This window comes from Tamandua tetradactyla, chromosome 5 (genome assembly GCF_023851605.1).
Source record: "Tamandua tetradactyla isolate mTamTet1 chromosome 5, mTamTet1.pri, whole genome shotgun sequence".
In the NCBI taxonomy this organism is placed as follows: domain Eukaryota; kingdom Metazoa; phylum Chordata; class Mammalia; order Pilosa; family Myrmecophagidae; genus Tamandua; species Tamandua tetradactyla.
In genome coordinates this window covers 135,625,412-135,648,113 of record NC_135331.1, presented here as the reverse complement: position 1 = coordinate 135,648,113, position 22,702 = coordinate 135,625,412, and the positions used below count along the sequence as shown (strand labels likewise).

The window sequence follows — 22,702 nt, the reverse complement described above, 5'->3', positions numbered from 1 at the left end:
GCTGCATATTAGAATTCCCTGGAATGCAGAGAAGGGGCAGAGTGTAAAAAATAAGATGCCCAGGCATCATTTTAGAGATTTTGATTTAATTGGTCTGAGATGGGGCCCAGCATGTTTTAAAAAGTTCTCAAAGTGATCCTAATGTTCAGCCAGGGTATAAGACTGCTGAGAAGGTCACTTTGGCCTATGCTGCCTTTGATTTTGTTTTGCTTTTGTTTTCAGGAGAGCCTAGAAGCATGATGTTGCACATGTGGGGAGCAGCCTGGCAGGATCACAAGGTTGTATTCAAGAATATCCAGATAACCATCCTGGCTATAGGCTTATAAACTGAAAAGTTAGGAGTTTGCAGTGCTGAAAGGTGAAAGATAGGCTACAGGCCAGGATTCTAGATAGTCAAGTTTAGCTGCCAAAATATGCCAGTATGATTTGTCAGGGACTTGTAAAGGGTCCTAAATTTGAGTAGACAATTAGTCTTCTAAGGAACCAAAGGAATGTGCACTTAGGATGAGAAAGCAAAAGTTACACTCAAAATAGATAAAAAACCTAACTATAAGAGACAGGATCATTAGACTCCTAGAATAAAATACAGGAAAGCATCTTCAAGATCTTGTGGTAGGCAGAGGTCATTTAGACTTGACACCCAAAGCACAAGCAATGAAAGAAAAAAATAAATGGGACCCCCTCAAAATTGAATACTTTTCTGCACCAAAGAACTTTGTCAAAAAGATGACAAGGCAGCCTACTGACTGGGCACATGCTTTCACAAGCACCAGTGTAACATTCCCAACCGGTGCTTATACCTGCGCTGCAATGCATCACTGCCCTGTCATGTCCCACTCCATACCCTGCATCCTGCTCCACATCCACACCACAACTGTGTTTGCTTTAGACTACTGAAGGAAATCAACTCCCAAAGCAAATCAATTGAGATATTTACATGTGACGAAAACAACAGAAAATCACTAAGCATATCACAATGCAGACAGATATAGCCCAATCTAATGACCAAATTAAAACACCAGAGGAGACACAGATGCTGGAACAACTAATCAAAAATGTCCATATAACTCTACATAATAAAATAAGTGGGATGGCTAATGACATAAAGGACATCAAGAAGACAGTAGAAGAGCATACAGAGGAATGTGAGGAGGTCAACCAAGATGGCAGCTTGGCTAGACGTACCAGTTCATTCTCCAGAACAACTATTAAATAACCAGAAACACGGCAGAACAGCTCCTGGGGCCATGTCAGTAACTGGACACACAGTGTACCCCAGTCTGGACCAGCTGGACCAGCTGCAAGTCCCCCCAGAACCGTGAGTTCCCCAAGCTGTGGGAGCCGGCGCCCCTCTCCCACAGGCTGCTTCCCAGAAGGGAAAGGAAAGAGACTTTACCAGCAGCAGGGGCTGAGCCCAACCAAATACCAATTGTGGAATTAATTAACAAATGCTAACTACTAAAAGTAGGCCCCCAGCTCAGGTGAACCTGGTCAAAGCGGAGGTCACTCATTTTTGCCCCAGTGCCAAGGGGGCAGGGCTGATGAAAAAAGGAAATAGAAAAAGAAACAAAGGTTTCTGTGGCTGTGTTTCTACAGAGGCTTGACTGCCTTTGGATACAGCAGCAGTGCTTCTCAGGCTGTGACTGCCACAGGCATAAGCAGAAACAAGCTCGTTTGAGGGCTTGTCTGGAGCCCGTGCCTTCCCCAGGGGAGGGGTGAATCCCAACTCAGGTGGAATCCCTCCTTCAAGGAATTCAGATCCCAGGGCTTGGTAATTTGAAGCCATTAAAACCAGCCTACAACCTCTCCTCTGTCTCCACCATGCCCCCATCAGGGAGAGTCTGCCTAAGTTAAAGGTAGCACATCATCTTATGCTGGTGGGACCTGCAGGCAGATAAGCACCACATACTGGGAAGGATAAGAAAAACAGAGTCCAGAGACTTCACAGGAAAGTCTTTCAACCTGCTGGGTCTCACCCTCAGGGAAAACTGATGCAGGTGACTCTTTCCTCCTGATAGGAGGCCAGTTTGGTCTGGGAAAATCCGGCTGGGGTCTATAATACCTAAGTAGACCCTCCTAAGGGTGGGGCAGGGGAAGGCACCATACAAGCAGGGCAAGAAACAAGAAAACAAGAACTGAAAAATTCTCCTCTGTTAAACAAAACTTAAGCTAGAGGTCCAGAAAAAGCTGAACTGAATGTCAAAGAACAGATAGACAACAAATTCATCCAGCAAGAAAACCCTAGGTAAAAGAAGTGAAAGCAATCTCCAGAATAAATAAATTAAGGTAATTAAATGCCTAGAAGCCAGGCAAAAAATAACAAACCACACTAGGAAAATTGAAGATATGGCCCAGTCAAAGGAACAAACCAACAACTCCAATGAGATACAGGAGCTGAAACAATTAACTCAGAATATATGAACAAACATGGAAAACCTCATCAAAAACCAAATGAATGAATTGAGGGAGGATATAAAGAAGGCAAGGAATGAACAAAAAGAAGAAATGGAAAGTGTGAAAAAACAAATCACAGAACTTATGGGAATGAAAGGCATGGTAGAAGAGATGAAAAAAAAAAACAATGGAAACCTACAATGGTAGATTTCGAGGGGCAGAACATAGGATTAGTGAACTGGAGGATGGAACATCTGAAATCTGACAAGAAAAACAAAATAATGGAAAAATATGAGCAGGGACTCAGGGAATTGAATGACAATTGAAGCACATGAATATACGTTGTTGTGGGTGTCCCAAAGGACAAGAGAAGGGAAAAGGAGGAGAAAAACTAATGGAGGACATTATCACTGAAAATTTCCCAACTCTTATGAAAGACTCAAAATTACAGATCCAAGAAGTGCAGCGTACCCCAAAGAGAATAGATTCAAATAGACGTACTCCAAGACATTTACTAATCAGAATGTAAGAGGTCAAAGAGAAAGAGAGAATCTTGAAAGCAGCAAGAGAAAAGCAATCCATCACATACAAGGGAAGCCCAATAAGACTGCATAGATTTCTCAGCAGAAACTACGGAGGCAAGAAGACAGTGGGATGACACATTCAAATTATTAAAAAAGAAAAACTGCCAACCAAGAATTCTATATCCAACAAAATTGTCCTTCAAAAATGAGGGAGAATTTAAAACATTTTCAGACAAAAAGTCACTGAGAGAATTTGTGACCAAGAGACCAGCTCTGCAAGAAATAATAAAGGGAGCACTACAGACAGATGTGAAAAGACGAGGTGTGGAGAAGAGTGTAGAAAGGAAGACTATGAGTAAAGGTAAAAAGAAGGAAAATTAGATATGACATTTAAAATCCAAAAGGCAAAATGGTAGAAGAAAGTACTTCCCATGCAGTAATAACACTAAATGTTAATGGATTAAACTCCCCAATCAAAAGACATAGACTGGCAGAATGGATTTAAAAACAGGACACATCTATATGCTATCTCTACTCAAAGGACATGAAGGCAAGGACACAAATGGACATTTGCATACCAATGTCTATAGCAGCATTATTTACAATTACCAAGAGATGGAAACAGCCACAATGTCCATCAACAGACAGGTGGCTAAACAAACTATGGCATATACATATGATGGAATATTATGCAGCTTTAAGACAGAATAAAGTTATGAAGTATATAACAACACGGATGGACCTTAAAAACATTATGCTGAGTGAGATTAGCCAAAAACAAAAGGACAAATACTGTATGGTCTCACTAATATGAACTGACATTAGTGAATAAACTTGGAATATTTCGTTGGTAAGAGAGACCATCAGGAGATAGAAACAGGGTAAGATATTTGGTAACTGGAACTGAAGGGAAACAGATTGTGCAACAGGACTGAATATAAAAACTCAGAAATGGTCAGCACAATACTACCTAACTGTAATACAATTATGTTAAAACACTGAATGAAGCTGAACGTGAGAATGATAGAGGGAGGAGGGCTAGGGGTATAAATAAAATCACAAAGAAAGCTCTTTCTCCCCCCGCCCTCCTGCCGCCGTCTGGCCCTCCTCTTCCCCCTTCTCTGCTGGCGCTCCCACCGCCATCCAGCCCTCCTCTTCCTCTTTCTCCGCCAGTGGCGCTCCCGCCGCCATCCAGCCCTCCTCATCCCCCTTCTCCGCCAGCGCTCCCGCCGCCATCCAGCCCTCCTCTTCCCCCTTCTCCGCCGGCGCTCCCACCACCATCTAGCCCTCCTCTTCCTCTATCTCCGCTGGCAGGGCTCCCGCAGCCATCCAGCCCTCCTCTTCCTCTTTCTCTGCTGGCGCTCCCGCCGCCATCTAGCCTTCTTTTACCCCCTTCTCCGCCGGCGGCGCTCCCGCCGCCATCCAGCCCTTTTATTCCTCTTTCTCCGCCCGCGCTCCCGCCGCTATCTAGCCTACCTCTTCCCCCTTCTCGGCCGGCACTCCCGCCGCCATCTAGCCCTCCTCTTCCTCTTTCTCCGCCAGCGCTCCTGCCGCCATCTAGCCTTCCTCTTCCCCCTTCTCCGCCAGTGCTCCCGCCGCCATCTAGCCCTCCTCTTCCTTTTTCTCCGCCGGCGCTCCCGCCGCCATCTAGCCCTCCTCTTCCCCCTTCTCCATTGGCGCTTCCGCCGCCATCTAGCCCTCCTCTTCCTCTTTCTCCACTGGCGGTACTCCGGCCGCCATCTTGCCCTTCTCTTTCCCCTTCTGCTCCGGCGGAACTCCATCCGCCATCTTATCCGTCCCTTTCTCCTCCTACTCCAGCGGCTCTCCAACCACCACTGTGACCTCTTCCGCCTTCACCGGCTCCTCCGCCACCGTCCTCGACAGCCTTGCCACCTTCACCTTTCCTCCTCCAGAACAGCTACTAGGGGAGTAGAAACGATACAGAACAGCTCCCAGAGCCACGACAGAGATAAAAAAGACAGCGTACCCCATCCTGGAATGGCTGACTGTCTGGGAGAACCAGCTCCGGTGAGATCGCCGAGGGGCGCGGGCTCTCCCGGGCAGGACGGCAAGCGGCCGGTCTCCCTCCCTTCCTCCTTCCCGCGCCAGCTGGCAGAATGGGGCAGGCAGTCCCCTCAAGCCGTGGCAGCTGGCGCCCCCACCACGCGAGGCCCCCCGGACCAACTGAGAGAATTGGATCGGAAATCCCCAGACCGCGGAGAATGGTGACCAGGGGGGTCCCTTCCAAACACGTGAATCCCCGGTCTGGTTGGAAACGGTGCACTCTCCCGGGCTGCGGCGGCTGGCGCCCTCCCGCCATGCTTGGCACCCCGGGCCGACTAGAAAATTCGGACGGGCGCTCTCCCGGGCTGTGGTGGCCAGCGACCCTCCCCGCGTTCAGATCCCTGGGACGGCTGGCACTCTTCCAAGCCGCTTTGGCTGGCAAACCAACCCCACGGCGAGAGTTTTCCAAAGTTAAAGGACACACAGCACCTTTTACTGGTGGGTCCCGCAGACACACGTGTGCCACGAGCGCCACCTACTAGCAGGATAAGAAAAATAGAACCCAGAGATTTCACAGAAACATCTTTCAACCTGTTGGGTGCAACACCCAAGGAAATCTGACTAAATGCCCAGACACCAGCAGAAGATAACGGATCACGCTCAGAAAATTGAAAATATGGCCCAGTCAAAGGAACAAACCAATAGCTCAAATGAGATACAGGAGCTGAGACAACTAATGCTGAATATACGAACAGAAATGGAAAACCTCTTCAAAAGCCAAATCGATAAATTGAGGGAGGACATGAAGAAGACATGGGCTGAACAAAAAGAAGAAATAGAAAAACTGAAAAAACAAATCACAAAGCTTATGGAAGTGAAGGATAAACTAGAAAAGATGGAAAAAACAATGGATACCTACAATGATAGATTTAAAGAGACAGAAGATAGAATTAGTGAATTGGAGGATGGAACATTTGAAGTCCAAAAAGAAACAGAAACTATCGGGAAAAGAATGGAAAAATTTGAACAGGGTATCAGGGAACTCAAGGACAATAGGAACCACACAAATATACGTGTTGTGGGTGTCCCAGAAGGAGAAGAGAAGGAAAAAGGAGGAGAAAAACTAATGGAAGAAATTATCACTGAAAATTTCCCAACTCTTATGAAAGACCTAAAATTACAGATCCAAGAAGTGCAGCGCACCCCAAAGAGATTAGACACAAATAGGCGTTCCCCAAGACACTTACTAGTTAGAATGTCAGAGGTCAAAGAGAAAGAGAGGATCTTGAAGGCAGCGAGAGAAAAACAATCCGTCACATACAAGGGAAACCCAATAAGACTATGTGTAGATTTCTCAGCAGAAACCATGGAAGCTAGAAGACAGTGGGATGATATATTTAAGTTACTAAAAGAGAAAAACTGCCAGCCAAGACTCCTATATCCAGCAAAATTGTCCTTCAAAAATGAGGGAGAAATTAAAACATTCTCAGACAAAAAGTCACTAAGAGAATTTGTGACCAAGAGACCAGCTCTGCAAGAAATACTAAAAGAAGCACTAGAGTCAGATACAAAAAGACAGAAGAGAGAGACATGGAGAAAAGTGTAGAAAGAAGGAAAGTCAGATATGATATATATAATACAAAAGGCAAAATGGTAGAGGAAAATATTATCCAAACAGTAATAACACTAAGTGTTAATGGACTGAATTCCCCAATCAAAAGACACAGACTGGCAGAATGGATTAAAAACAGGATCCTTCTATATGCTGTCTACAGGAAACACATCTTAGACCCAAAGATAAACATAGGTTGAAAGTGAAAGGTTGGGAAAAGATATTTCATGCAAATAACAACCAGAAAAGAGCAGGAGTGGCTATACTAATATCCAACAAATTAGACTTCAAATGTAAAACAGTTAAAAGAGACAAAGAAGGACACTATCTACTAATAAAAGGAACAATTAAACAAGAAGACATAACAATCATAAATATTTATGCACTGAACTGGAATGCCCCTAAATACGTGAGGAATACACTGCAAACACTGAAAAGGGAAATAGACACATATACCATAATAGTTGGAGACTTCAATTCACCACTCTCATCAATGGACAGAACATCTAGACAGAGGATCAATAAAGAAATAGAGAATCTGAATATTACTAAAAATGAGCTAGACTTAACAGACATTTATAGGACATTACATCCCACAACAGCAGGATACACCATTTTCTCAAGTGCTCATGGATCATTCTCAAAGATATGATCCATGGGTCACAAAGCAAGTCTTAACAAATTTCAAAAGATTGAAATCATACACAACACTTTCTTGGATCATAAAGGAATGAAGTTGGAAATCAATAATAGGCGGAGTGCCAGAAAATTCACAAATACGTGGAGGCTCAACAACACACTCTTAAATAACGAGTGGGTCAAAGAAGAAATTGCAAGAGAAATTAGTAAATACCTCGAGGCAAATGAAAATGAAAACACAACATATCAAAACATATGAGACGCAGCAAAGGCAGTGCTAAGAGGGAAATTTATTGCCCTAAATACCTATATCAGAAAAGAAGAAAAGGCAAAAATGCAGGAATTAACTGTCCACTTGGAAGAACTGGAGAAAGAACAGCAAACTAACCCCAAAGCAAGCAAAAGGAAAGAAATAACAAAGATCAGAGCAGAAATAAATGAAATTGAAAACATGAAAACAATAGAGAAAATCAATAAGACCAGAAGTTGGTTCTATGAGAAAATCAATAAGATTGATGGGCCCTTAGCAAGATTGACAAAAAGAAGAAGAGAGAGGATGCAAATAAATAAGATCAGAAATGGAAGAGGAGACATAACCACTGACCTCACAGAAATAAAGGAGGTAATAACAGGATACTGTGAACAACTTTACGTTAATAAATACAACAATTTAAATGAAATGAACGGGTTCCTGGAAAGGCATGAACAACCAACTTTGACTCAAGAAGAAATAGATGACCTCAACAAACCAATCACAAGTAAAGAAATTGAATCAGTCATTCAAAAGCTTCCTAAAAAGAAAAGTCCAGGACCAGACGGCTTCACATGTGAATTCTATCAAACATTCCAGAAAGAATTAGTACCAACTCTCCTCAAACTCTTCAAAAAAATTGAAGCGGAGGGAAAGCTACCTAATTCATTCTATGAAGCCAACATCACCCTCATACCAAAACCAGGCAAAGATATTACAAAAAAAGAAAACTACAGACCAATCTCTCTAATGAATATAGATGCCAAAATCCTCAACAAAATTCTAGCAAATCATATCCAACAACACATTAAAAGAATTATACATCATGACCAAGTAGGATTCATCCCAGGTATGCAAGGATGGTTCAACATAAGAAAATCAATTAATGTAATACACCATATCAACAAATCAAAGCAGAAAAATCACATGATCATCTCAATTGATGCAGAGAAGGCATTTGACAAGATTCAACATCCTTTCCTGTTGAAAACACTTCAAAAGATACGAATACAAGGGAACTTCCTTAAAATGATAGAGGGAATATATGAAAAACCCACAGCTAATATCATCCTCAATGGGGAAAAACTGAAAACTTTCCCCCTAAGATCAGGAACAAGACAAGGATGTCCACTATCACCACTATTATTCAACATTGTGTTGGAGGTTCTAGCCAGAGAAATTAGACAAGAAAAAGAAATACAAGGCATCAAAATTGGAAAGGAAGAAGTAAAACTATCACTGTTTGCAGACGATATGATACTATACGTCAAAATCCCGGAAAAAACCACAACAAAACTACTAGAGCTAATAAATGAGTACAGCAAAGTAGCAGGTTACAAGATCAACATTCAAAAATCTGTAGCATTTCTATACACTAGTAATGAACAAGCTGAGGGGGAAATCAAGAAACGAATCCCATTTACAATTGCAACTAAAAGGATAAAATACCTAGGAATAAATTTAACTAAAGAGACAAAACACCTATATAAAGAAAACTACAAAAAACTGTTAAAAGAAACCACAGAAGACCTAAATAGATGGAAGGGCATACCGTGTTCATGGATTGGAAGACTAAATATAGTTAAGATGTCAATCCTACCTAAATTGATTTACAGATTCAATGCAATACCAATCAAAATCCCAACCACTTATTTTTCAGAAATAGAAAAACCAATAAGCAAATTTATCTGGAAGGGCAGGGTGCCCCGAATTGCTAAAACCATCTTGAGGAAAAAAAACAAAGCTGGAGGTCTCACGCTGCCTGACTTTAAGGCATATTATGAAGCCACAGTGGTCAAAACAGCATGGTATTGGCATAAAGATAGATATATTGACCAATGGAATCGAATAGAGTGCTCAGACATAGACCCTCTCATGTATGGACATTTGATCTTTGAAAAGGCAGTCAAGCCAACTCACCTGGGACAGAACAGTCTCTTCAATAAATGGTGCCTAGAGAACTGGATATCCATATGCAAAAGAATGAAGGAAGACCCGTATCTCACACCCTATACAAAAGTTAACTCAAAATGGATCAAAGATCTAAACATTAGGTCTAAGACCATAAAACAGTTAGAGGAAAATGTAGGGAGATATCTTATGAAACTTACAATTGGAGGCAGTTTTATGGACCTTAAACCTAAAGCAAGAGCACTGAAGAAAGAAATAAATAAATGGGAGCTCCTCAAAATTAAACACTTTTGTGCATCAAAGAACTTCAAAAAGAAAGTAGAAAGACAGCCTACACAATGGGAGACAATATTTGGAAACGACATATCAGATAAAGGTCTAGTATCCAGAATTTAAAAAGAGATTGTCCAACTCAACAACAAAAAGACAGCCAACCCAATTACAAAATGGGAAAAAGACTTGAACAGACACCTACCAGAAGAGGAAATACAAATGGCCAAAAGGCACATGAAGAGATGCTCAATGTCCCTGGCCATTAGAGAAATGCAAATCAAAACCACAATGAGATATCATCTCACACCCACCAGAATGGCCATTATCAACAAAACAGAAAATGACAAGTGCTGGAGAGGATGCGGAGAAAGAGGCACACTTATCCACTGTTGGTGGGAATGTCAAATGGTGCAACCACTGTGGAAGGCAGTTTGGCGGTTCCTCAAAAAGCTGAATATAGAATTGCCATACGACCCAGCAATACCATTGCTGGGAATCTACTCAAAGGACTTAAGGGTAAAGACACAAACGGACATTTGCACACCAATGTTTATAGCAGCGTTATTTACAATTGCAAAGAGATGGAAACAGCCAAAATGTCCATCAACAGAAGAGTGGCTAAACAAACTGTGGTATATACATACGATGGAATATTATGCAGCTTTAAGACAGAATAAACTTATGAAGCATGTAATAACATGGATGGACCTAGAGAACATTATGCTGAGTGAGTCTAGCCAAAAACTAAAGGACAAATACTCTATGGTCCCACTGATGTGAATGGGCATTCGAGAATAAACTTGGAATATGTCATTGGTAACAGAGACCAACAGGACTTAGAAACAGGGTAAGATAATGGGTAATTGGAACTGAAGGGATACAGACTATGCAACAGGACTAGATACAAAAACTCAAAAATGGACAGCACAATAATACCTAATTGTAAACTAATCATGTTAAAACACTGAATGAAGCTGCATCTGAGCTATAGGTTTTTTTTGGTTTGTCTGTTTGTTTGTGTCTTTTTTTTTACTATTATTATTATTTTTATTTTTTCTCTATATTAAGATTCTATATCTTTTTCTGTTGTTTTGCTAGTTCTTTTCCTAAATCTATGCAATGTACTAAGAAATGATGATCATGCATCTATGTGATGATGTTAAGAATTACTGATTGCATATGTAGAATGGAATGATTTCTAAATGTTGTGTTAATTTCTTTTTTTTCTTTAATTAATAAAAAAAAAACATTTATCGCTGGTTTATTTCACTCAGCATTATGTCCTCAAGCTTCATCCATGATTCAGGCCCGCATGTCTTCTTATTGCTGCATAATATTTCATCATATATTTGTATATATATATATATACATACCACATTTTGGCTATCCACTCATCTTTTGATGGGCACTTGGACTGTTTCCACCTTTTGGCAATTGTAAATAATGCTACTAATGACATCAGTGTGCAAATATCTGTTCATGACATTGCTTTCAGCTCTTCTGGGTATACATGAAGTAACGGTATTGCTTGACCATAGACAATTCAATCTTCCATTTTCTGAGGAATCACCAAACTGTCTTCTACAGCACCTGTACCATTATATATTCCCACCGGCAGTGAATAAATCTTCCAATTTCTTCACATCCTCTCCAACATTTATAGTTCCCTGTTTAATGGCAGCCATTCTTTTAGGTGTGAAATGATTTCTCATCGTTGCTTTGATTTACATTTTCCTTAGAAGTACTGAAGATGAACATCTTTTCATATGCTTTTTAGTTTTTTTGTATTTTCTCTATTCAAATCTTCTGCCCATTTTATAAGTGTTTTTTTTGTTCTTTGTATGATTTCTATATATATATATTAGATATCAAACCCTTATCAGATATCTGGTTTCCAAATATTTTCTCCCATTGGTTGGCTGCCTCTTCACCTCTTTGACAAAGTCCTGTGAGGCACAGAAGGACTTTGATTTTGAAGAGTTCTCATTGATCTATTTTTGCTTTCATCGCTTATACTTTGGGTATAAGGCCTAAGTAGCTACCTTCTATTAATAGGTCTTAAAGATGTTTTCCTATATTTACTTCTAAGAGTTTTATGGTACTGGCTCTTAAAATTAGATCTTTGTCTACTTATTTTTGAAATTGCTAACTATATACCAATGGCTTTCTAGCCCCATCTTCCCACTAAACATCAGGATCATATATATAACTGCCAGCTGGAAATCTCCTATTAAATGAATTACAGGTTCCTCATATCAGGGTGTTCAGAACTGAATTCACCATCCCTTCCAAGTCCAATCTTGTTCTCCTTCTGATTTCCCCTTATCAGCTACTGTAACATAATTTATTTAGGTACATGCAAGAAATAGATGAGTTATTCTAGATTTAATCATACTCTCATCAAATCTAATCAGTCCCTAAATTCTGCCTATCTTATATCTTAAGTTTCTCAAATCTATTTCTCCTCATAACCCATACCCCCACTACCCTAATTCAGGTATTGATTATATTCTATCAAAAACCCCTGAATTGAGCTCTACATTTTCTGTTCTGACTCACATTATAGCCAAAAGGCCAATTTAATTTGCAAATCTGACAATTTCAATCCAGCAATGAAAATAATTCAGTGGGTCTCCTTTCAATTCTATAATAAGGCCTAAGCCCAGTAACTTGGAAAAAAAAATCCTTCCCTGCACCTGGCCTCAACCCATATCTCCTTCTACTTCACACTTTGCACTTTATGAGGACATCACTTTGGGGTTTGTTCTCCCATTAAACATGCTGCCTTGTGCCTTCTGCCACTGCTGATGCAGATTTCTCTGCTTGGGACATCTTCCTTCATCATCAAACTAATTCTTGCTCATTATTCAATACTCAGCCTGTGTCTCACCTTTTTCAGGTTAGTAAATTGCCACTCTTTAGAGATCTTTACCCATTCTGGGCATACTCCTTTCATAAAAATTACTGTTTTTTGGAATATATATATACTACTGTTGTACTGCCACAGTAGCCATAGACAATATGTAAGTGAATAGCTATATTTCAATAAAAACTTTATTTACAAAAATAATTGATGGGAGGGTACACAGGTGATTCAGTGGTAGAATGCTCACCTTCCATGCAGGATACCCAGGTTTGATTCCAGGACCATGCACCCAAAATAATAATAATAACAATAACAATAAATAAACGATGGGCCCAACTTGACCTGTGAGACACAGTTTGCCCACTCCTGGCACAGAACCTTCCAAACCCACTCTAAAATTCAACGTCAATTAGCTGGTGTTAACTCTGCAAAATATCCCTATTTCCACTTTTTAAAAATAGGGATATTATTTATCCTTCTCCAGTTTTCTGGCATCTCAGTCATTCTCTATGGTTATCATTCTTTACAGTTGGGGGCAGCAATTTTATTTGAATATTTTTCATAAAACACTGGGATACAATTTATCTGAATTGGGAGACTATTTAGAGTAATTTTCTCTTGCTAATGTGTCTCTCCTCACCCACTCTCCCTACCCTAATTCTCCTCAGTAAGAAGACAGTCGTAAAACTGAGGTTGAAACACAGCATGGTTTCTCCTGAGTCATCTTTCAACAACAGGCTACTGCCTACTTGACTCTCTCCTTGTTCCTCTCTTTGAAACAAACTAAAAGTTGTGTCCATTGTTCTTTTCATCTTTGTAAACCTCCAACTCATTTTGACATTTAGGTTTATGCTATCCTGAGGAGCTCACCCTTGGTTGTATGCCCTTTTTACAAATATAAAACTCTGTATTTTGTAAGGGAAGGATTCTTTTCTACAGCAGTGGAACAAGAGAACATAGAATTAGGGCCTGAAATTGGAATCTCCAGGTTTTGTTTTTAAAAATATATTGTTCACTCTTATATTTACAGATTCTAGAATAATATCTGGCACTCAATAAACATTTGTTGAGTACATGAAAATGGTTATTACCTGAGTCCTGTTGAGCCTCTTGACTTAGCTGGTAGATGGAAAAAAAACATGGTTATTATAAGACAAAGCAACATCCAGATGGCAGGTATAAGCCAAATGACAGAGGATTCACTACTACATAATCAGGGATCCTAGCAGGAAGGCAGAGCCTATTTATAAAGGTTCAGGAGAAGTGCTTTGAGCACATGGCAACAGGCAAATCTCCCTGATGGAGTGGAGCTTCAGAATTGCCAAGACATTAGGTATAGAAATGCAGACTTTGGGAAAGAAGTATCCCCCAAGGCAAGGAAGGTCTCCAGTTTTATAAGCACACTGTACCTGACCATTTATGCACAATGAACTTCACACCCAGGGTCAGTAGCCAAACCTAACTGATAGATGCAGATAATATTACTGGGAATATCAGCCAAGCTGATTTGATGCTGATTCCCAGGTAGTAAGATAAAAGTTCCTTAAATTCCTCCAACTAACCTGTTTCTTGATTCTAAACTGAATACTTGAAATAATATTTCCCTCAAAACTTTAATCATAGTTTTCCTTATAGTCAAAGTAGAAGAAAATGTTCCTTCATATTTTTCCTCTAATGTCCCACTTTGTACAGAAGCAGAGAACCCATGTAGTCAGGTGCCAGTCTGGATTCTAAGGTCTAGCTAACGGCCACGGTATCTAACGTCCTATGGGAGCAAAGGTTCAGAGACTGAGGCCCGGCAGAACCTATGATTCTTTAGAAAGAAATTTGAACTTGTCCATATTTCTTAGGTTTTGCATTTGCTAAGTAAATTCCTTTTGAGGGTATCTAGAATATCAATATTTTTTAAAAAAACCCAGAAAAATAAAGGATTTAATAGATGAAATGACTAATTAGGTACCACATTAGCTCACAGCTGGCAAGGACCATTTCTTTTCTCAGGCTGTATTTCTAGTTCCTAACTCATACCTAGTAGGAACCAATAAAAATTTATTATATGTGTGAATAAACAAATGAATGAAATAACCAGCCATTAAGGTAACTTCATGTTATTATGTTTATTTCATTTTATATGCATCAAGATTGATGATTTCGATGTAACTCAAGGCCTTAATTAAAAGATGCCTCAGTTCTCATTTGAGTCAAGGGGACAATCAGTGGTGGGGTATAGAGATTAAGGCTAAAAATCAGGTACAAATGTGACATTTCATTCACGTACAGAGCTGTTTTTTTCTATTTAGAGACCTCTTTGAATACGATTCTTGAAAAAGCTCTTAAAAATGCTATATCACATACCAATCATATCATAGTTGAGGTTCTTTCAGTATAGACATGTAATAAAAGACAAAATAACAAATGGCTACAATAAATTCCCCCAAATTTTAAAATCTATTTTTTTGAGAGGATTAAATGAGATAATGCCTACAAAGATTTGGCATAGTATGGGACACATAGCATAATAAATATCAGTTAATATCATTTATTTAGTTTATAGTAGATAATTGTATCTTGTAGATATTTACTCACATCTTCTTGGCAGTAATTCATTGACTTTCCAGGGATCTGAAGACCATAGGTTGGAAAACACAGCAAGGGACAGCAACATGGAATACCTTTTAAAAAATAGTAGAGAACTGCCTTACTGCTGAAGGAGCTGCCTTACTGCTGAAGGAGCTGTACTGCTGAAGGAGCTGTGGCAGAGCTGCTTCACCTTGGGGACAGTGGCTGACAACTGCAGCAGCCCCTGGAAGACCCTGTCACCAGGAACTGACAGGAGCTACCACTAACTGAATTAGTCCTTGAGAGGAGGACACCACTGACAGCAGGAGCGCTATCAAGAGGTAGGATCCCTGCTGACCACAAACACCAATACAGAGCGGGGATTAGGGAAATCCAAGGATTCAGTTTTCTGGCACTCTCTTCCCATCATGGCCTCTTGCTTGCAAAAAAGGGTCACCAGTCCTGGGCTACAGTCAATGAAGTGGTTAAAAAAAAAAGCATACTCTATCAATACACCCCCTTTGAAAAGGTCAATAATAATTTCCTACCAAAAAATACTTAAGAGTTGGAGCCAGAAACTGGGTGAGGAAGTAAGCTAGTTTAGAAATTTGGTTTAGAATCTGCTCTTCAGGGTCTTAGGGGATTGTTAAAATCTTTTAGGGTGGATATTAGAGTTTTCTTGTCATATGCATAGTAAAAATAATGGTAATGATGTTGCTGCTCATTTTTATCAATATATATGGATCACAGCATCATTTTATTATAACTATACCTTAGTAATAACTAATGAGAACTTATTAGGTGATGTTAAGTAATATAAATTTGTCCCCAAGCCTGAGAACAGGAGTTTCTCAGTTCTGTAACCAAATAGTTTCCCTGAGGCTCAATTTTGTTATCTAAAAATAAGGTTGTAGAAGCAGAGGTTCTCAAAGTCATTTCCAGCTTTCAAACTATCTGACTAGATCACTCTAGAAAAAGATCAGTGTGAAAGTCAAGGCATGTCCTCCTTTCCTCTTTTATACCTTTGGAATCTCTTATTTCACCTTGTTTCCTCCTTGACATGCTTCAAATAACCGTGATCATTTCCAAGGTTTCTCCCTCCCCCAATATTGGTGGTTCACCAAGGATTTCCAATTCTGATACAAAACTATAGACAAGCCATACTTTCTGTGATAGCTTGGAGCTTGGAGCCCATCAGCCCTCAGTTAGTCCAGTTACTTACAAAACTAGAACAGATTTGGTATTGGAAAAGTGGAGTGCTGCTGTAGTTTGCAAATACCAGATGTTCTAGTTTGCTAGCTGCCAGAATGCAATATATCAGAAATGGAATGGCTTTTAAAAAGGGGAATTTAGTAAGTGGCTAGTTTATAGTTCTAAGGCCGAGAAAATGTCCCAATTACAAGAAGTCCATAGAAATGTCCAGTTTAAGGCATCCAGGGAAAGATACCTTGGTTCAAGAAGGCCAATGTAGTTCAGGGTTTCTCTCAAGTGAGAAGGCACATGGTGATCACAGTCAAGGTTTCTCTCTCATCCAGAAAGGCACGTGGCAAACACAGCATCATCCACTAGCTTTCTCTCCTGGCTTACTATTCATGAAGCTCCCTGGAAGGCATTTTCCTTCTTCATCTCCAAAGGTCGCTGGCTGGTAGACTCTCTGCTCCTCGTGGCTGTGTCATTCTGTTCTGCTCTTTCCAAATCTCCCCCATTCTCCAAAATGTTTCCTCTTTTATAGGATTCCAGTAAACAAAAATAAAGACCCACCCGAATGGGTGGAGGCATGTCATCATCTAATCCAGTTTAACAACTTTTGATTAAATCACATCTCCAGGAAGATGATCTGATTACATTTTCAAGCATACAGTACTGAATAGGGATTAGAAGAAATGGGTACCTTTACGAAATAGGATTTTGATTAAAACATGGCTTTTCTATGATGCATACATCCTTTCAAACCATCAAACCAAACACCTTGGAATGGCTTTTTAAATGGAGAAGGGGAAGATTCTGCAAGAGTTGCAAGGTGCTTGAAAGAGAATGCTTAGAATACTTTGAAAAGACTGCTAGTAGACATGTGGACTCTGAAGATACCTCTGGTGAGGCCCTAAACAGAAATAAGGTGTGTGTTATTGTAAACTGGAAGGAAGGTGACCCTTGTTTTAAAATGTCAGATAATCTGGCAAAGTTGACTAGTAACTCTGGCTGGAAGGCAGATCTTAAAAGCCATGAACTTGGATATTTAGCAGAAGAGATTTCCAAATTAAATGTGGAAAGTACGGCCTGATTTCTCTTGGAAGCTTATAGCAAAATGCAACAGAACTGAACTCTTGGATACAAAGAAAGCAGAAATTAATGTTCTTGAAAATTCTGGGCTTCCAGGAAGGGAGATCCCAGAGATTAGTGCCCCATGTGAGGATATGGCCAAATGTGGAACCAATCAGCCATTCCAGAGAAAGCCAGGATTGGAGATATAATTATTTAGGAGGGGTTTGTGGAAACTCCTTTTGTCTGATGGGCATGATTTGAGACTACTGCATAGAAAGCCAACAAGAGTGCAGTAGGATCTGAATAAATGCAACTGCTACTAGTCTCGACTAAAGGGACAGAAAAGAGGCGAATTGGAGGAAAAATAACTTCAAAGGCAGAATTATGGAAGCTAAAGTCTGAAGTCAAGGGACCTCAGGCCAGGAGAGTGACCCACCCAAACACATGGGGAGGGTGAGTTTGCCCCAAAGGCAGAGGATGGGCCTTCCACTTCATTTTAATGGAAGAATTGTACTGCCTTGGGCCTTGGAGGGGGTGGAGCACATTTCTTGGGGACTGGGGAGAGACTGGCAGCCACCACATGGAGGAACTGAGCGTGTGCCCCAGAAATGACAGAGAGCCCAGGTTCAACCCTGACAACTGGAGAGGGTGGAGCGGAGGAAAAAGTGGTCTTCCCAGTGTTGTATTCAGTGAGAGTCAGCCCACAGTGTAGGCCCTTGGAAAGGGTGGGACTGACACTTTCAAAAGCCCCGAAGATAAATGACTCAGATTTTAAAATCTAATGGAATTTGCCTTGCAGTCTTCCAGACTGCTTGGGTCTGGTGACCCCTGTTTACCTTCCAATTTCTCCCTATAGAATGGGAATTTGTGCCCCATGACTGTCCCTTCTTTGTATGTTGGCAGCAGAAAACTTGTTCTGAGTTTTTATGGGGTCAGACCCAGAGGAGAATTTTGCCTTAGGATAGACCATGCCTGTAGCTGACTTTGATGAGATTTTGTTCTGTTTCTGACTTTGTATTGCATTTGTATTGTTACTGAAATGTTTTAAAGCTTTCTGATGTTGTCATAGAATGAACATATTTTGTATATGGGAGAAACATGTCTATTTTAGGGTCCAGAGGGTAGAACGTGCTGGTTTAAGGATTATGTGCCCTAGAAAAGCCAGGTTTTAATCCTGATCCATCTTATAGAGGTAGCCATTTATTTTAATCCTTACTCAGTACTGTAGGTTGGAAACTTAATTAGATGATCTTCACAGAAATGTGACATACCCAATTGTGAGTATTAAACTTGGATTAGAGAGAGTTGTGACTCCACCCATTCCAGATGGGTCTTGATTAGTTTACTGGAATCCTTTAAAAAGGAACCAATTTAGAAAATGCTATAGGGCCATGAGTACCATGAAAGCCCATGCAGCCAGAGACCTTTGGAGATGAAGAAGGAAAAATGCCCTGTGGGGGAGCTGCATGAGACAAGAAGCCTGGAGAGAAAGGGCACAGTTGTCACCATGTTCAACATATGCCTTTCCAGTTGAGAGAGAAACCCTGAACTTCATCAGCCTTTCTTGAGTGAAAGTAACCTCTTGTTGTGCCTTAATTTGGACATTTTTATGGACTTGCTTTAATTGGGACATTTTCATAGCCTTTGAACTGCAAACTTGCAACTTAATAAATTCTCCCTTTAAAAGCCTTTATTTTTCTGGTGTACTGCATTCCAGCAGCTAGCAAACTAGAATAATTTATATATCCCTGAATTTCTTATTAAGAGAATATTTCTTAAATGCCTCTACCATGAGATTTTTGGCAGTTATTTCAATCTTTTCATTTCTTTCCTTCTAGATTCAATACTAAAGATATTAGTGATTACACAAATTGATGAGTATACAAATTATTTTATATATTATTTGATGTTAGTGTATACTTCAATTTTTTAACATCACATACCAATATCACATTTGAGATATTTTAGTTCACAGATATCACTAATACATGGCAAAGTAGAACTTACCACTTACAAAATGGGAATGAAAGACTATTGTTTGTACCCAAGAAGTATCACTATGCAACAACAAACAATGAAGCTGACCTTAGAAGGATACAGTTTTCCTAAAAAATCTGAAGGATGGTCGGTTGGAAGGGAATTAAATATGTTTACAATGGAACCAGAGATCAGTGTTAGGACAGACAGTTGAAGTTAAATGAGTTTTTTTGTTTTTGTTTTTTTTAATTTTGTTTTTGATTTTTGCATGGGCAGGCACTGGGAATCGAACCCAGGTCTTCGTAACTGAGATTTTTTTAAAGGAATACTGACATTAACCCTTAGGTGGAAGCTGTTTTATAGGCTCTTCAAACATAATTGGATGGGATTTTAATGCAATTACTTTTTTTTTGATAGATTAATATTTTTAGTGAACTTAGACACAAAAATCCCCAAGAAAATATTAGCAAATCGAATCCACCAACATAAAAGAATTTTAAATATGACACAAGTATAAAATAATTATACATCATGACCAAGCGGGATTCAGAGAAGTACGCAAGGCTGGTTCAACATTTGAAAATCAATTAATGTAATATACTATATCAATATGCTAAAGAAGAAAATCATATGATCATATCATTTGATGCACAAAAGTCACTCAACAAAATCCAACATCCATTCATGACAAAAATTCTCATGAGGTTTAGAATAGAGGGAAGTTACTGCAACTTGACAAAGAACAACTACAAAAATCCTATATCTAACATCACACCCAATGATGAAAGACCAAATGCCCTCCACCCAAGACCAGGAACAAGGCAAACATATCCACCCTCACCAGTGTTATTCAACATAGTACCAGAAGTCCTAAGCACTGCAATGAAACAAAAGGCATACAGATTGATTAGAAAGTTTGCTGGTTGGAATCTTTTGTGTATCCCAGAAAAGCCATGTTCTTTAATCCTCATTCAATATTGCTGGGAATGCAATGACTTTTCAGCTTGAAGTTATTTTATTCTACTCCAGAATCATATGAAGTTGTGTTACAATCTAAGAGTGTTTGGTGAAATTTTAAAATCCAATGGTTTGATTTTAGAATGTAACATAGAATAGACTCTCTTGATCTTAAGAGGCTAAGCCTATAGGAAATAAGATAGTATTTAAATGACTTATTAAACCAAATAAAAACATAGGCATTCAGCATGTGATATTTAATCTTAATATTTTTGTCAACATGACCTCACAGCTTGTGATATTCAAAGTTAATGTGTTTTTTTGTTAATATGTTGTTAGAGAAATTGAAAATAGCTTGAGATTTAGCCCCACACCTGAATGTGTATTAGGTACATTTTTCAGCAACACAGACAGCTGATTAAAGGAGTTGTTCACATGTGGACTATAAAGACAAGCTCTTGATAATTTCAAATATGCACCATAAAAATTTAACTTCTTGGAAATGTGGCCTCTCAAAGAATAAAGTCTTGAAATGGTCACTCATTTATGCTATACCATTTTTGGGTCCTGTTTTCTAAAAATTAACAAATCCTCTAGGTATTAAAATAATAGACTGAACTTACTAACATGTAAATGACAAAATTTTAAATATAACTAAAAATAAACAGAAATTGCAAAAACATTAAATCAAAGAGAAGCACAAAGAGACAATATTCCTATTTCTTCCTCCATGAAGTTCAAGTGATTACCAAAGCCTACATGAAATTCCTGACCTTCAATTATTTTTTGTCCTATAAAACAACAGTTTTATATGGTACAACCTGATATGAAACAGGAACATGAGCATTAAGTAAATGATTTAAATTAGTTGCTCAGAGAATATTTTTCCAGTTGGAAAAAATCATTACAAATTAGACACAGTTTTTCAACAGACGCAACAAGATCTTTTCAGTTTATCACCAGAAAGAAAGAAAAAGAATAGAGGTTGTAGGAAACTGTAATTTGAGGACTCCCATGAGACTGATAGGAAAAGAATCAGCTAAGTGATGAGAGTGAGCACAAACAGCAAGTGGCTGTGATGTGAGGTTCTCTTGTAATGCAGATTGTAAGGGAAGGTGGGATACACTCTTAAGAGCTATCCTAAAAGCAGTATTCAAGTAGATCACAGACAGCCAAAGGCCTAAGGCTTTTCAAAACCTGAAGACCCATAAGCAAGAGAAGTGAAAGGTCTTCCCAAGACTATGACATCAAAGCAAAGTGTTAACAGTTCAGCTTAGTAGGCAATACTACTTAAATTACACCTCTCTTTTAGAATTCCTAAAAATATATTTTTATTTCTAAAAATAACTTCATAAAATGGTACTTGTGGAATTAGGACATGACCATGTATACAAAGGACCTGGCATTTGATAACTGCTTGGAACTGTCCGTTCATTTCATACTCTCCTGCATTTTCAGGGTTTGACTACAGCTCTTAAATGATGGGAAAAGGCTCAAAGACTTGAAATAGGGCCTAGAATGATTAACAGAACAGCTGCTTACAAGTTGGTATCTTACTAAGACATTCAATTACAAAAGATACCAGATTTTTCTTTTAATACCATGAAAATATTTACATTCACTCTCTCTCATTCCTCAACTTTTATGTCTTCTCAACCAATGGTAAATTGGCTTCTTCCTACCACTGTTCTAAGCAGGTATGGTGAATATCATCAATGATTTCTTCATTTCCAAATTTAATTTTCATGCATTGGAGTGCTGTGCAGCATTAGATACTTCTTGGTGCTCTTGTCCATTACTGACATTTCTATCTCCTGATTTACCTTTATCTACTTCTGTCTTCCTCTTCTCTGTTTTCCCCTTTAAATGTCAGTGCTCCCCAGAGCTCTGCAGTCACCTGTTCTCATCTTGATTAAACTCTTCACGACATTCTACAAACCCATGGCTTCAACTATTACCTACACCCTCTTTTGTTCCTATACCTATAGAACTGTTCAGATTGTCTACTCTAGCCTCTGGCCTGGAAATCCAAATTCCAGCTGATTAATTCCCCTTGAATGTTCATAAAATATGTCAAATTAAACTCTTCAACTTTTCTCTAATTCCGTAGTACTTCACAGATGCCTTACCCTAATGTTTATTACAATGTACTGCTGAATGTTTTTTAAAAAGTATCATTGTTTCATCAATGACAGGGACACTGTCTTACTCAATTTTGAAACTCTATCTCCTAGCAAAGCTTATGCACAAAGTAGGCAATCTTTAAATATGAGTGAGCAAGTACAAGCCTTGTGCCACTGCTGAATTGGATCTGATATTAAGCATCTTCACTCTGTGTAGTGTTTCTTCTTTCCTTGGCTCAGTTATATGCCTGGGTTATGTTTTGGTTACTGGGTTGCTTTGTTTTTAACTTCCTGATTTTTGCTAGGTGATTTCCTTGAGATGCTTTCCTGGTTGCTATGTCTTATGTACTG

At 39.3% G+C, this 22,702-nt stretch overlaps 1 pseudogene across 1 annotated transcript in view; it reads right to left on the bottom strand.

Moving 5' to 3' along the window:
* The window catches only part of LOC143684882 (nucleolin pseudogene), a 101,227-nt pseudogene that overhangs the window by 28,873 nt on the left and 49,652 nt on the right, over window positions 1-22,702 (bottom strand). Inside the window, exons 3-4 of the transcript XR_013176233.1 lie at window positions 15,060-15,145; window positions 13,565-13,592 (exon numbers count right to left, since the gene is read on the bottom strand). The product of XR_013176233.1 is annotated as a nucleolin pseudogene (transcript). The remainder of the gene's footprint in view (window positions 1-13,564; window positions 13,593-15,059; window positions 15,146-22,702) is intronic.